The sequence below is a fragment of the Meleagris gallopavo genome, chromosome 7 (genome assembly GCF_905368555.1).
Source record: "Meleagris gallopavo chromosome 7, MGAL_WU_HG_1.1, whole genome shotgun sequence".
NCBI classification, from domain to species: Eukaryota; Metazoa; Chordata; class Aves; order Galliformes; family Phasianidae; genus Meleagris; species Meleagris gallopavo.
Window position 1 is genome coordinate 4,164,534 of NC_139410.1, and position 15,866 is coordinate 4,180,399.

Consider the following 15,866-nt stretch of genomic DNA (forward strand, 5'->3'; position numbering starts at 1 on the left):
CATGATTGCACATATGAAAATCTATTCTTAGGTGCAAAGTGTTCTTCCCTGATTGTGACTTCACACTGAAAGCAGTGGATCATTGATGCTTTTAGAGGTTGCAGAATGGATTAAAGAGATGAAACATTGAGGTAAAAAGACCCCGACTGCCTGCATACATGGGCACTTGGAGTTTGCTGTGTCTGTTCTGCCTGGCCCTGGAAGGGGCTTGTCCCACTGCAAACGTGTATTTGCTGAGTCTTGCTTGTGTTGCTCTGCTGATGAGTTTTCCTCCATTAGCGTTCCATGTCTAGTTTTGTCTTCTTAGGCCTCAGTCTTTTATCCAGTGATCTCTGTAAACCCTGGTTGCTATGCTGCTTACCTGGCATGGCTTGCAGTTTCTGGAAAGGAGGAAAAAGAAGGATGGGGATGAAGGAGTAATCCACAAACATCGAGTAGCTTATGTGATGGTGCAACTCTACAGTGCTTACCAGAGTTTCTAGATGCTTTTGCTGAAAACTTGTTGCATGAAAGCTGTTCTTTTCCAGGGTACTCATTGTACTGTATCTTGATTGAGCCATTTAAATCCAACCCTCTCACCTGACTGCTTCACTTTCTTACTTAGAATATGTGTGGAGAACCAGAAAATCTTTGCATATCTGGATACTATAAAATAAGTACCTAAAATGTATGTATTTTCTAGTTATCTAATCCCTACTTTCCCTGTATTGGCTTGAAAGTAGGGTAACTAGATCAGTCATGTAGCCAGGATTGGTCCTAGGTCTTACAAGGCTGCAGGCATTGCTGTGCCAACATGCTGCTGGTGGGAGAAGTGCAAAGAACTGACAGGGCTTTGTTTCTGCAGCAAGCAAAGCACTTGGTCTGCTGCATGGCACCTGCCAATTGTTTCTGTGGCAGTGGTAAGGCAAAGTTAGAGTTATTGAAATAAAAAGACTTTTTTTGCATCAGTGAGCTTTAGATTGGGCCGATTAGGCCCTTAAAGAATGGCTCTGATGAGAAAAGAGAGAGTATTGGGGTGATCTCAGTAGCTGTGTGAAGAGGTGAGGGGTGCTGTTGCCAGTGGGAGCTTGTGTTGCTGAGGCTGACCCAGGAGAGCAGTGGTTCTTGGAGTCCCTTTCCAGCTAAGGAATGTAGAGACAATCCACCTGCAGGGATCAGAGCTGCTCAGCCCCACAGCTGCAGAGGAAAGCCCAGTAAGAGCTCACACCACATGGTGCCTTGTGTGGCATGGAGCTGTGACCGTGCTGCCTGCCTGGCTCAGAAGAGCACTTGGCCTTGCTGCAGTCAGCCTTGCTCCGAGAGAAGTGGTAGTGAACATGCGTCTCTAGCAGGTGACCTGTGGGATAAAGATGAGGGAAGCTAATTGGAATTGTCACTGTGGAGTCTCTTGCCAGAGGCTATCATTATGCTGAAAAGCAACATTAACAAAGCTGGCAGAAAAGGATAATTTATTGTTAAATATTAACTACTAAAATTCACCTTCTAGTTTTCACTCGTGTTGTGCTGTTAGAGCTTTGGCTTGCTTTGGTTTCCAAATTTCCATTCTCCTCTAAATTGCTGCTGGGTGCTAGAGACACACCAGTAATCCAAACCTTGCATCTGAAAATCTCTATGATATATCCCCGTTTGGCTGGTGGGATCTGTTTCTTGGTTGATCTTTATTAGAGGAAATCGGTATAATGGCATCCCATATGTTGCAGGTTAAGATGGAGCTGCAGTATGCACGCTGAGATGTTAATACACACTACGTTTATACAAATGAACGTGCTTTATTTCACATCTGCACAGGGTTAATGAATACGTAGGCTGAAATTGCAATGGACTTAGGTGGATGTTTAAGGGTAAGGACGGTAGGGAGAAAATCCTGAAAAGGCTGTTTAAAATAAATAATATTTCTTCTGGATGGTTTAATAACAGCACACGCGGCTGTGTGGGCACAACCTTAAAAATTGAAGTCACGTTGAAATGCTCTCATTTCCATATTCAAACAGATTTGTGTGGTTTTATTGACTGGTTGCAAACAGTACATTAAAACATATGCCGTCAAAATTAGGGCAGTGTTTCCTACAGTGTAGATCCGTACTGTGTGTTATTTACTTTATCTGTCTATGGAAATCCCAATGGCAGAAGTCCCTGCATATGTTCTCCATAAACCCACTGAGGATGTGCGTTTCATACAGAACAGGCTCATTAACAATGCGAACATGGTGCATGCTTTTGAGTGGCTTTGAGCTTTCTTGCATACATTGCCAATTTCAGACCACATAAGAAATGGTTAGTTCCCATCTGGGCACCTTCTCAGCTGTTGGAGCTTGATGGAAGCTGGAAGCAAGCTTTGAACTTATGGTATTCATGGAATGGAGAAATAATTTTCTGTCAACTGATTGTATTAATGATTAGTAGCACATCTAAGTTAAAAATACTGTGGCTGACTTTGTAGAGTGAGCCCCTGTGATGCAGGAACACAGCAAAATTGAGGTTGTACCCCGTAATTCCTGGTATGTAAGGGGCTGGTTGTCAGGTAGGGCTGCATGTGACAGCAGGAAGATGCAGGCTCAGTAAGGCAGATCAATTATGTATCTCCAGCTCTGTGACACTGAGCATGTGTACTGGGCTATAGGATACGTGCTCTGTCTTCTGTTGCCCAGATGTTATGGCCTCGCTGTCAGTCACATTCAGGATGAGTTGTGTGGCTATAGTTGCTGCTGGGTGGAGCCTGTTACTGGAACAGCACGTGTCTGCAGAATTCAGACCCAAACTCTTAGTGGTGGTGTTCTGGTAGTAGCTTCTACTCCCCCCTTTTGTGTCTTCATTGCTCATGAGCAAAGAGCATCATTGTGTAGTTCTGCCCTTGTAAGTTGGGCAGGACTCAGAGGCTGTTAGCAAGAAGCCTTGAAACCTCTGTCTCACTTCTAATTCCTGTTGCCTGCTGTCCTCATTATTAAGCTGGGATGTGGCACGGTGTTCACCTGCAGGAGTCGCCTTTTCTTGGGCTTTTTGGTTGCAGAAGGCTGTAACTTCCCTCAAGTAATTGTGGGCTTATGCCTTTGTTGTTAGACCCTCACTGAGGTATAGCAGGGGCGTAAAAGGCCATGGCCAGTAAAAAAGGGGAGCAAAATACAGCTAGAGGAAAGCATGCTCAGCCAAGAGGCAATTCATTTTGAAAATTGTTTTAACTGGTTTATAGTCATTTGGGCTGAGCTACTTCCCATGGCATATGTTTTCTGGGAAATGGGCCAGCCCAGTAATAAGAGGCCACAAGAAAATTGGCACTAAACATGTGGATGCAAGGGGCTTGAAGAAATGAAAGCTTAATAAAGACTGATACCATTTGAATAATCTTGTGGGGGCTCAGTTTAGATGCCACGTGGTTTCCAGGAGAGGGATGGTTCTGCTGTTGTGACCAGGTATTGGACTGGTATCAGATCCTGAGGTCTGCTTGAGCTAACTCAATGATGGAGTTGTTCCATTCTGAGTCAGGCAGATGGGAATATGCAGGATGCAGCAGGAGGGTGCCCTTCTGCACCTGAGAGAAGAGACTTGTACCTGCAAGAGGAAGGAGAGGCCAGACAGCTCCCTGCTGCTCCATTGCTCAGTCCCTGTTTTGATGCATTTCCCTAATTCATGCAAATCCCAGAGAAATCTGTTCTTAGACATTAAGAATAAGAAGCCGTGGAATTTCTTCGTTTGCATTCAAAATACCATGTCTCCTAATCATCTCAAAGCAACAGACATGAAAGCTCCTTCAAGAGAGATGTCACGGAGGGTCACACGTTTTCCTTTGAGTGATGAGCGGTACTTTTAAAGGAGATTAAGATAAACTTCAGACCTATGACCTATATTTTCTGTTTACTGCTTGCAGAAGCTGCAGCCCTTTGCTAAGAAGAGTGGAGATGCTGTCATTACAGCTTGGATTGAAAGTCAAAAAATCTGTGTGCACTCCTCTGCTGTGCTGCAGAGCCCGGTCGTGGTTTCAGCAAAGGCATTTTATCTTCCTTGGCCTCAATTCACAGTCTTTTAAGAACAAAAAAGGGCACAATGCTGCGCATTTTTTAGAAAAACTTTCCTTGAAAATGAATCCACAGATAACCCTCAAAAATCTGAGGCAGGGAACAGAAGATAGCTCAACAGCGGGAGAATAAGGAGGCAGATTCTGGTAGACTGAAGACAGGTAGCTTTGCTGTCATATTGCTTCGTAGAAACGTTGCCTGACCTGATGCTAAATTACTTTTGCATGTATTTATTTTATTAGAGAGTCTCTGTGTCATAAACATGAGTACATGACAGTAACTGGGTTTTCCTTTTCTGTTTTCTGTCTGTGTGTATTGGGCTGTTAACTCTTCAATGACGAACATCTCAGTGCCTATGGCCATGTTAGGCAAAGTCTGCACATGTTGCAGGTACGCTCAGCCCCTCCATCTATTGCACTCCAGCCATGCACATTGGCTGTTGCCTCAGTTGAGGAGATATTTGATGCATCCCTCCCTTTGCTTGTGCTTTGCTAGCGCAGATGTTTGCTCCCAGCAGAGCGCATTGCCTGATGGATGCTTCAGCAGGAATAAGCCCTGAACTGTGATCCACTGCCTGCAAGTGTTGCCACATCCTCTGTGAATCTATTTTCAAATGTGTGAATTGAAAGTGGATCAGGAATTTAAAAAGAAGTATCTGTCAAGTGGGCAGAAGTGCTGGTCTCTGTGTAACTAACTTCTCTTTAAGACTTTGCCTACAGCGAGCAACGCACTTGGCCTGAGGTTTAAATTGTGCTAAGTACCTGAGATACACTGCTACAGAGGGCTGCAGCCTTTGTGCTCAAATGGATTGGTCATATTTGGCTTTCAGTTACTTTCTTTAATCTCCTTTAAGGTGTTTATATAACAAATGGAAAGCTGTTATGCACTTCTGAGTAATGAGTTTCTGTTTTGGAAGTTCCTGCAGGATTTACATGGTAGCTCAAAAAAAGAGGTGTGTTTGTTGGGTAAAGTACAAAAATACTTCTTAAAGTTGTTCAAAGAGGGATTTGGTCTTGATGGCTTTGCTGTAAAAACCATCATCTGAAGGTTGAAGCACTATTTTAGTGTTGTTCCTTCTTCATAGAAGTATTACAATCAGTGTCGTCTATTGTTGGAAAAAGCGTGGTGCTGTGAATGAGCAGTGCAGCCTGGCACTTCTGTAGTCTCAGGCCAGTGAAGTGCAGCTTTCAGCCTGTAAATCATTTCCTGAAGTTTGGTCAGCTTAGGGGAAAACATTGTTATTTTAATGCATTTTGATGCAATCAAAAGCATGTGGTACTGAAGGAGAATAATAATTTTCTTTACAGGGATTTAGTTTCAAGAGGTTAGAAATCTGTATTTACCCTGGCTTTCTTGTTGGCTTGCCACTTGCTAAGTGTTTTCAGATGCACCGTACAGCTCTTTTTGCAGGAGGAAATGGGACAGCTAGAGCTTTCTGCTGGGATATACTATGGTTTCTTGTCTTCTTAGTGCTGCTTGCTTTCTTAATTGTAAGCTAATTAAAGCATAATAATGGAACACACTTTTGAATTACTTACAAATAAAGGGTAAATAATTATATTTATGATAAATAATTATCAGAGAAAGAGGTTAGCAAATGAAGAGGAGGAACTTTGAGTGTTGTGGCTCCTGGCAGAGCCTCTGTCTCCTGCTGCTGGCTGTCACTGCTCCTGGGGAGCTCGTCTCAACTTCTCTTGGCTGTGGGCTTCTGGAGAGAGGAGGGTACACAGGTGAACTGGAGAGACCAGAGTCCTTTGAGCTTCTTCTTGTTTGTTTCACTGCTTTGTTTTGTACTGGTCTCATGTCACTATGTTAGCAGCTCTTATTTCTTTGTTAGCTAACGTTGATGCAGAAGGGATATGAGACAAATCCTCCTGAACCCACGTTGGCAGCATCTTCCTGGTTGCCCTGGCACAGCCTTCCAGATTAACCCAATCTCAGCTGGTGCTCCAAACCTCCATCATTCACAACAAGGTGCCTTTGGGTTTACATGTGCCTGGGCTCAGTAGCCGAGTCCCGTATCGAGTTGGTGGGCAGCAACAGTGGATGGCTACTTCAGCTGCTGCTCTCTGCTCAACATGGCTAAGCAGCATCAGCCCCACTATCCCCCACCAGTGCTTTGTGCAGCACTGACCGATGCCAAACCTCCCGCAGCGAGAGGCAGTCTGTGACATGGGCTCATCCTGCCCGAGCAGATGGCTGTCAAACAGAGGAGGTGTCACAGCTTTCTGTAGGATTTCCAGACCCAAAGCCGTCACAGGAAGACTGCCTAAAACTGCAGAATCTCGACTCAGCTTTGGCTTCTAACAAAACTACTTACTTGTTAGCCTTATTTTTTAATTAAGTGGGACAGCGGTGCAGCAGTATCCTGTGAAACCACAGGATAAGGGTCTCCTACTCCTGGCAGCTTCTTGTTGTTGTTAGAAACTTTGTGAAAGATGTCCGTTTTTTATTAAAGTAAACAAAATTATCTGAAATAAGTGCTCGAAAGAAAAACATTCTTGTTTCTATTAAATCCCTAAACTTTAATAAGGACACACAAGTGCATTCTTTATGGGCAGGTTGCCCTCAGCCTGACCTCAGCTAGCCATCTGGATCCCTATTTCTTAATAATGTATAGTCTGAATTTGGCTTTTATGACTTATAGCTTAAGCTATTAAATACACAACATTTGGTTTCACAGGAACTACAGAATTTTCAAATAAACAACAGGTTGGAATATGTATACATTACATGAGAGAGCCCTCACAGCAAACTCCTCAGCTATAAAAAGCTTTGTGTCAGTAAGGCCCTGGGCTGAGGTTATGGGGTATGGACCCAGCCTGGGCTTTGGCTGCTGCTGGCACTGAGAGGTGTGCACGGGAAGCTCTGGAGACACTGCGCTGCCTGCCCATTTACTGGCATGTGGGGAAAGCCAGTGTGGCTTCATAAAAGCAAAACAAAAACAAAAGGAATCAGTAAAATTTAAATGAAAAGAGAGAGATGGGAAAAAAATGTCACTGATCAAGCGGGCAGCAGCTGGACTTGTCTTTAGCTTTATTTATGGGCACGTTGTTTGCTTCGACCCCTGCTGCCCACTTCTTAAGCAGAAAGCCTTGTGAAAGCAAAGGAGAAATTCTCTCCCAAGAGCCTAGCAGGCAGGCAGAGTAGATTAATGACAGGATGTACTTCTAAGTGCCCACGGAGCCTAAACACAGCTGGGAAGCACAATTGCTGCTCCCAGCTGCGAGGCTGGGCCCTCTGTGCCACTTGTGACGGAGATGGCACTGCTGCTGGTTGGTGCTGAGCCTGGCTGGGGTTGTGAGGGCTTGGAAGGAAGCTGTGGGGTGCGTCCCCTGGGCCCAGCAGGGTACTGGGACAGGTGAGTGGGTGCTGTGGGCTCCAAGGGAAGGGAGGAGTTGCAGCTATCTGCTGCCAGTCTGGCTTCAGGCTTTGTTTACCAACTGTGCAATGGAGGACGACTGGCTTGCTGAGCATAGTGGTGTGATACTCAGTGACCAGTGATTGCTTATATGTCTGTTTTGGAGAGATATGAACCGTGCTTTGGAGCCTTGCAGTCTGCTTTGGAGCCTCCACCGCAGCTTGAAATTCTGTTTTGTGTCCCAACAGCTCTTTCACAGATTTGTTGCCTGCATGCACTGAGACCAGACTGTCTGAAATTCCATCAGCCAAACCCCCCTCATACCCCGCTGCCAACGGGCAAGGGCTTTCCTATAGCAGGCAGTGCATGAGAAGAGTTTGGGCTAATGCTTTATTGATTTATTAAATACAAAATTAAGAACTAGTTTATTTTAGGGACTGAAGTTCTTCAGTCTCCTCAGACCGGTTTCCTACAGTTTCACCTCTGGGGGCTGTACACCTGTGGCATTTGTGGGACCCATTTCTCCTAAGCATCACTGAGTCTCCCTCCAGTTGGCCTGTTGTCAGGCAAAAAGCACTTCTTCTTGCTCCTGTTTCATGGAATGTTTCTCCCTAGCTGATCCTGGTATCAGTTTCTCTCTGTCATGAGGCATTACTCATTTACTTAAGTCACCAGCAGGTCACTAGTTTTGCCACATGGCAGGAACCAGATGCACAGGAAGAGGAATTTCATTGCAGGTGTGGTTGCTTTGGCAGCACAGAGCCAGAGCAATCCCTGGGCTGGGGGAGAGATTCCTCTTTCATGAGCGTAGACTCTGGTCAAGCGAAAAATGAAGTGATGATGTATCTATAATTTGAGGATAGATTATGTCTGAGTGAGAAAGAGACAAGTTCTATTGAAGATTGCTACTTCTTATATCCTTGCTTCTTATTGCATTGTAGAAGGGCATGTATGTGAGCTCATTTCCTTCCGCTAGGGGCGGCTTTGTGGAGTGTGAAGCTCCTAGTGACTGTGTCTGGCTGCTTGTATGTTGGTTCTCCCATGCACAGCCTTCCAATGCAAAGTCAAACAGTGACAGCACACGGAGGTGTGTTTTCTCATCACTCTGTCTGCCAGCAGGGCAATTCTGCAGCAGGGTTAAGCAGGTGGCTCGGGACATCTGTGTCTTAACCATGACTGCTGGCTTACTTAGATTGTCCACCCAGGGACGTGGAGACGGTTCTTTCCACAGGGACTGCTGTCCTTCTCTGCCTTTTCCTAAGCTATCTCTTCTGGCACACTGCTGCTGCAGGCTAGGTGAGCTACTGGTCTCCAGTTCCCCTGCATTGGTAGGAGAGGAGGCTGGCACTCACCAAGTTTGAAATCCAGCCTGTTGAGGTACCTCAATGTGTTCGCAAGAAGATATCAGAGCTTCCCCAGTGCTGAAGCTGAAGGAGGGAATTGCCTGCTGGGCTGTCTTGCTTCCCATTCCCGAGCTGCTGTGCCATGGCCCCATTTGGCTGCTGTCAGCTCACAGGACTGTCCCAGGAGTGTGCTGTCCGTGGAGCTGTTAGGCATTTCCCTGTAGGCCTGGAGGCAGCAATGGCAGGCGATGTGCACGAAACCTTGGCAAAGCAAGCAAAAAGCTCCCTGTACTCAACCACTGAATGACTTGACTTGCTATAAGTTCCCCTCACCCTGTGACAGGCGACTTGTGCATTCGGATTGCTAACAGAGATAAGCAGTTTAGGAGTGATTTACAAGATGAAAGGCTTAAAGCCTCTGGGACCTTTAGCTCTGCAGCTGTGGAAGTGTGCATACTATTGGGATGTGTGCAGAAGGGGTCATCAGCAAAGTGGTGTGATTCCTTTCATGTGTGCCAGGAAAGTTTCTTTAAGGTGTCAGAGAATGCGGTCAGTGTTCAGCTAAGGTACAGTGAAATATGGTTAAGGAAGAAGCAGAAATCCAAGGAGTGCTAGCAAAATGTCTCCCAGAAAGGCAGGGAATGCCTGCTGGCCTTGTTCTGCTCGCCCTGCCATGTATGTTCCCAAGCTGTATACACAGGTACAGGTTTTCTGGCAACGGTTTTATTCACATTTACCTTGGGTATCTCTCGTGGCACGTGTGTCACAGTTGATCCAAGCTGTAGAGATTATGTTCTAGCCTGTGTCTTCTGTGTCCCTTACCTCATTTGGTGGTTTGGGCTTCTTTCTCTCAAATGCATCCGTCTCAGTGCAAATCCTCAGCTCAAACGTGGTTGTCATGGATACTGCTCAATTTGCACAGCCTGTTCTCTGCTCCATAAAGTTAACTTAGGATGGTTACAAATTGGATAATATGCAGCCAGCTGACTGCAAGAACCTGTGGCTGTAAGTTGAGGTGGCTTCCCCATGCAACTCTAGAGATGCTCCTCAGCTGTTGCTCTTCTGGCATAATGTGCCTCATGGTAACTTACAGGCAAGGGGCTGCGCTTGGTTATGCAAGAGGATGGAATTACGCACTGCACGGCATCAAGATAATGCTGGGATGTAGATATCTGTGTTCATTGCAGGAGAGTTGGGCTAGATGACCTTTAAAGGTCCCTTCCAATTCAAATGATTCTGATTCTCTATGTGGTTGGGCCTCCTTACTTGGGTAGAGCAGCAGGAGCTGAGTAACTGTGGTTTTCCCCTCAGGTAGTAAGTAGCTTACTCAATGACCCACAAGATATTGTTGCAGTTTGAAAAACTGTAAAGTGGGATTTTATTACTTTTTCATCAGAGTCATCTTCTGAAGTTTTGAATTACACTTTACGTGGTGTAATATCATGCTGGCAAGAAAAATAAACCGGAGCCAAGCCAAAAAAATGTGACATATTTTTATTGTGTCTGCCTTGACGTTTCCATCACACCTCTGAAATACTGCTGAGTTCTGGCTATAAGATGTACTGGGAAAATGTTCTGCCTGCCTTGTAGAACATAGGAAAGTCTGCAGGATGAGTAAAATTGGTGCTTTTGAAAAAGAACGTCTGTCAGGAGGATGGAGCCAAGCCGGTGAAGTACCTCTTGCTTTCTAAGCCCTCTCATGTCCTCCCTCATTCCTCAGTTGCAGAAAGACCCCTTCCTGCCTACTTGAGAGCTGCAGCAATGGGGAAGACTCCTGTGCTGCTCTTTGAAAGGCAGAGCCTTTGCCTTGTCTGTCCCAGCTGCAGTACACCTCCACTCCATGCATGGGCTGTGCCTTTCTGGCAGTCACGAGTACTGCTGGGAGGAGATGCTCACGTCACCTTTAAACAAGGGAGCCTGGAAATGGGAGCAGCAGAGAGCGTAGTGTGGGACTGTAGATGTTGCTTTCCCTCTGCTCTGCCGGTAGGATGGGACTCAACAAGAGCAACCAAGAATATGCCTTCTTTATGCTGGGTGGAAGCATGTCCTCGGAGCATCCGCAGTGTGGACATGCCCTGTGCCTGCTCTGGGCAGCACATTTTCAGCCTCCCTAGATCTGTACTTAGCAAAGCTGGAAGTGGCTCTGCCCAGCTGCACATCATTTCTCATCACCATGCTTTGTTCTGGCACTTTGTCTCACCTCCTCAGCCCTCTTGTTCTTTCCCTCCCTTCCTCTCCACGCCTTCCTCCAAATTAGTGCAGTGTGTAAGAGAGAGACTCGTGCTTTTGGTTTGCAGACCGTGACTGTCAAGGCTTGTGTACACACATGAAAGGCAATGGCTGATTTTCTCTGTTGATGGTGTCTGTCACCCAGGACTGAGACAAAGCCCCCTATAGTTTTGGCACATCCTGGTTTCCTTCATTGCAAGAGCTCTGCTTGGGAACAGAGCTCATTTTAACACGCACTTTTGGTTTTACATCTGTGAGCTTACTGAAGGCTGTGGGCTTGTTTTAGGAAGTACTGTTAGTCTGAAGACAGATTAAATGCAGTATTTAGTAAGGTGCGTGTAGTACCATACATTATTTCAAAGTGTGTTGGGTTTTTTTTTTCCTCTTTTCCATTAGGGGAAAAAAAAATGTTGTGATTGTGTCTTACAAACTTAGTGGTGTTTGGCAAAGTCTTGGAGAGATGTCAGATTATACTGAAGTCATGTCTCAAAGAAACAGGTCTCCAGCTTCCCAGTTTCAGAGCAGTATGTGTGTGAGAATGCTAGACCCAAGTGTGGTAGCGTGCATTTTCTGGTGTACGGTACAGAGGTGGACACAGTGCTGCCCCTGTTAGGGGAAAGACATCTCAGATCTTAATGAAATACTTATTCTTGGCTACAGCTTTGAGAGTTGCTAGTTTCCATTTCACTAAATGACTGGAGCAAGCAGTTCTTTTCTGACAATGAGACCAGGGAGCTTTTCCTCTCAAGCCTGTGAAGATGCGTCTCGTGTCTACACAGCAGTTTAATGGGTGTCTGAAATAGCTGAGGTTTCTTAAAGCAAATGGCAAAAGATGTGGGATAGTGCTATGCCAGCACCTCTCAATTAGCAGGGTCTTATGCAGCCCTTCTCCTGGAGGCCAAGTCCTTGGCTGGAGGAAGTCTCTAGGGCTGTGCCTCAAGGGGAATCTGGGGCTGAGGCAGTGTAGTCTGGGGGAGCTTGGTGACCTGAGCTCTTCTTGTTTTGCTGACGAAGTGAGAAAAAATAGGCTAGCAATTCACTTTACAGGTCTCTTAAGCTATTGTAAGAGTTTATGGGAGCTTATTATGCAATAAATTATAGATATAAAATAGCAGGTGGCACATCTTTCAAGCAGTACGCATGAAAATTCGTCTCGACAAGATTAGGAAAACAGCCCCCAGGCCTATCTTCACTGAGCAACTACAAAGCAAGGAAGCTGTAGTTAAGAGAGATGTGGTGTTGATGGCACGTCTATGGTAGCGAGCAGAGCAAAATCCCAGAATCACATAAGCTCAGGGGTCGGAAGAGACATCAAGAGATAGAGTCCACCCCCCCTGCTAAATCAGGTACCCTGCAATAGGTCACACAGGGAAGCATGTAGCCAGGTCTTGAATATTCCTGTGGAAGGAGATCCCACCCTCTCTCTGGGCATCCTGTTCAGTGCTCCATCACCCTTACTGTAAAGAAATTCTTCCACACATTAGTATTGAATTTCCTACGCTCAATTTGTAGGCCATTGCTCCTCGTCCTATCGCTGCCCACCACCAAGAAGAGCCTGGCCTCATCCATTTGCCTCTCACCTCCCTTTTTATATTTATTAACATTAATCAGATCCCCCCTTGGTCTTTTCCCCAGGCTGAACAGACCCAGGTTACTCAGTCTTTTCTCATAGAGGAGGTGCTCCAGGCCCCAGTTCATTTTTGTGGCTCTTTGCTCAACAGTAATTGTTAGCAGAATGATTTCTTTCCTGCTAGTTAGAAGATCATATGCAGTATTGGAGACACCATTTGTAAAATCCAGACACCGTGTATTTTCATCAAATGTAGCGATTGTCTCCATCTCTGAGGCTTCTGAAACATAAACCCCCTCAGGGTCCTAGCTGGGCTGCTGTGTGCAAGCTGTGAAAATATTGATGCACTCATTTTATCCTTTGCCTTCCTTGTCCTTCCCTTTCCTTTCTTTATTCCTTACCGGCAGCCACTAGCATAGCCAAGTTATTTCTGTGCCAAGATGAGGAAACTTTCCTCCTCAGCCAACTGTGCTGACACTGCTAACCTTGATTTCCATAAATGATTGAACAGTGTCTCCTGTCTGTAGTGTATTTCAGGCTCCACTTACCCAAGATTCTTGGATGCTGAGAGAGCTTTTAATCTTTCCCATCTCTGCCTCCCCGTCAGCTTTGGCTCTGACTGTCTGCTCCTCCGTGGCCGTGAGCTGCCCTGACCTGCAGCAGCAGTCCTGGGATGCTTTTCTCTGCAAAATGACTTTTTGTGAGTTGGAGGGTTCTGACATTTATTTTAACAGACTGAAAAATTTGATGTGGATTAGTATAGTGGAAAGGAGATTTCTGTGGTCGTTGGAGAAGCAGTGCTACTTAAACTGTGGGAATTAAGAAGCGTTAAGAATAATCCAGTCATTTGTAACACAGAAGCAATTAATTAGTGTTTAGAATAAATAAATTTGGGATGGCGTTGCTCATTTTTGCAGCATTAAAACTTTTTACAGGCCTGCTGGGTAGAAGAGGAACGTTTCTATTATTTGAAGGCTCTGCTGCTGGGAGAAAAACATTAAGGGAAAGAAAGAGAGAGTATTCTAAAAGGAAAAAGCTATGTGGAAACCTTTGGTGCTAATGGATCAGATCCATTTGCAGCCGTAGTGTTTGCAGACTGTCGTGTATAATGCATTATTGCGCAAAACACGAAATGCTTAAAAGTAATTTGTGGCAATTTACGTTTTATCATTGCTTTCACGCTGCTCTGGGGGGATGAGGAGCAAAAGACAAGCTCCCAGATGTGAGAGTTAATAGCTCTAGAAGTGCTGCTCTGCAGGCAGCTGAGTGAAGCTGATGAATCCAAGGCAGAGCTGGGCCTTGGGCAGAGAGGCTGGAACGGAAGCACTGTACCTTGCTGAGGGGTGGAGGTGGAACAGCATAAGGAAAGTATAAGCTTAGCCCTCATCACAGTAACTGCGTGGTAGGTTATGTGGCAGTCTTTGGAAAAGACGCCTAAACTGGAAGGAGGAGAAGTATCACACAATCACAAAATAGTTTGAGTTGGAAGGGATCCTTAAAGGTCACATGGCCCAACTCCTCTGCAGTGGACAGGGACACCTACAGCTCCATCAGGTTGCTTCAAGTGTGGTCCAACCTGACCTTGAATGTCACCAGGGATGGGGCATCCACATCTCTGAGCAAGACAGGTACTTTATTCTTTTGAATAAATAGGAAGACCAAAAGGTCTCCACTGCAGCTTCTAATTAGCAGTGAAATGCAGCTCATCTGTTTTGGGCCACGTCCCTCTGGAAAGGCAGCATTCAGAGCAGACCAGGTGCCATCCCCTGCAGTGCTGAAACTGGTGGGCCAGTGCGTCCCTTCATCACAGCACAAGACTGGTGTAAAGCCTGCCAGTTTCTGTGCATTCCTCACTGGGACAAATTCTTTAAAGATTTTCCTCTGAAGCAAGAGGGACAAAAAAAAATAAAAAAAATAAAAAAAATTATAGGCGTACATATACACACAAAAAGGAAGCTTTCCTAATGCGTTCTGCACTGTGATTACTAGGAGATGCCCAGAGAAAGTCAAAAACTCCATTCATAGTAGTGGGGCCAGATTCTTACAGGTACTTAAATGCTAACTTCTTGCTTTCTAGATAAATGCTTTGAGTCTGGAGCTGCCAGCTCTGCCCTGTGGGTGGATGTCCCTCCTGTTTCCTTGGGGGAGATTCTCTGGAATGTCTCATTTTCATTCTGGTCAGGAGGAGGTGGGATTGCTGATTACAGCTGTCCCCAGCAAATTCCTGGGACAGAAAAATGCTTCCCAGGCTGTATTTTGATTGTTTGGTATATTTGATATTCAGCTGCAGGCTAAAATCACATTTATTATGGTAGACCTTCAGCAGAGAGTTGATTGAGGTTTCAGTTCGGGCAACTGGAGCGTGTGTTCAATGCTGATGATAAATGAGCGTGTGTAAGTACAGAGTTATTATTTTTGTTTATTCTTTAAAATGCTATCTGGTCACCTGGGCTGCCTGCTGCAGGTGTGTCAGGGCTGAATGCTGTTGCCCCAGGCGTTTAACCCTCCCAAGAGCCACCTTTTTTTGGCATGTGCTGCACAGCGTTGTTTGTATGGGTGACACATGGGAGGGCTGCTAGGACACGGAGCGCTGAACGCTCAGCTGTCCAGAACATCGATCTTTCTGCTAGCTTAATTAGCTTATTTTAACATTCCTCTTCATCCTGTGGGGGTTAGAACTGATGGTAGCTGGAGCTGCGGTTCCATACAGCTCGTTTCATGTCACTAATTATTGCATGTAAGTGGATGGTACGCTCCGCTGACAGCCTCTGCAGAGTGTTGGAGCAGTCGCTCTCCCTTCATTTGCTGTCAGAATTGTCTGAAACCTTCCCCTTCAAAGCCGCAGAATCATTCAGTTCTTGCTGAGTGTTGCTTGGGCAAACTGGTGAAGCACTGCAGCTGGCACAGCCCTGCACCAGCATCTTGGTGCAGGCAAGGAGATCCACTCTGTGTGAGAGAAGGAGAACCTGATTAAAATCACTGAAGTTAAAAGCAAATGAGAGGCAGCCTTAAACGCAGGTGGTAGTACCAGCAGTCCCCGTCATACACCTTTGGGGGTACCTTTCTCACTGACAGTGACCATTTCAGTGCCAGACTGCTGTTCGCATCCATAATATTTGTCCAGTGTACTCTGGTGAAAGACTTGCAATAGGGAGAGGGCGGGTAGGCAGGACACGCAGAAGAGCCTGCTTGAACGGGCTGGTTGCTGTTACTGCCCAAGGATTTCTCACGAAATGAAATGCATCACAAGAGGGAGTTAGCAATGTCTGTGGTGTACCTTCTGCTATTTAATGTGCGTCAAGAGGGGAAGGCTTCAGACCCCCTGCTGTAGAAGTATGTAGCATCTCAGCCCT

The 15,866-nt window shown here is 45.7% G+C and overlaps 1 protein-coding gene across 11 annotated transcripts in view; it reads left to right on the forward strand.

Moving 5' to 3' along the window:
* MAP2 (microtubule associated protein 2) overlaps positions 1-15,866 on the forward strand; it is a 191,981-nt gene that overhangs the window by 87,832 nt on the left and 88,283 nt on the right. The gene's annotated exons all lie outside the window — the stretch shown is intronic.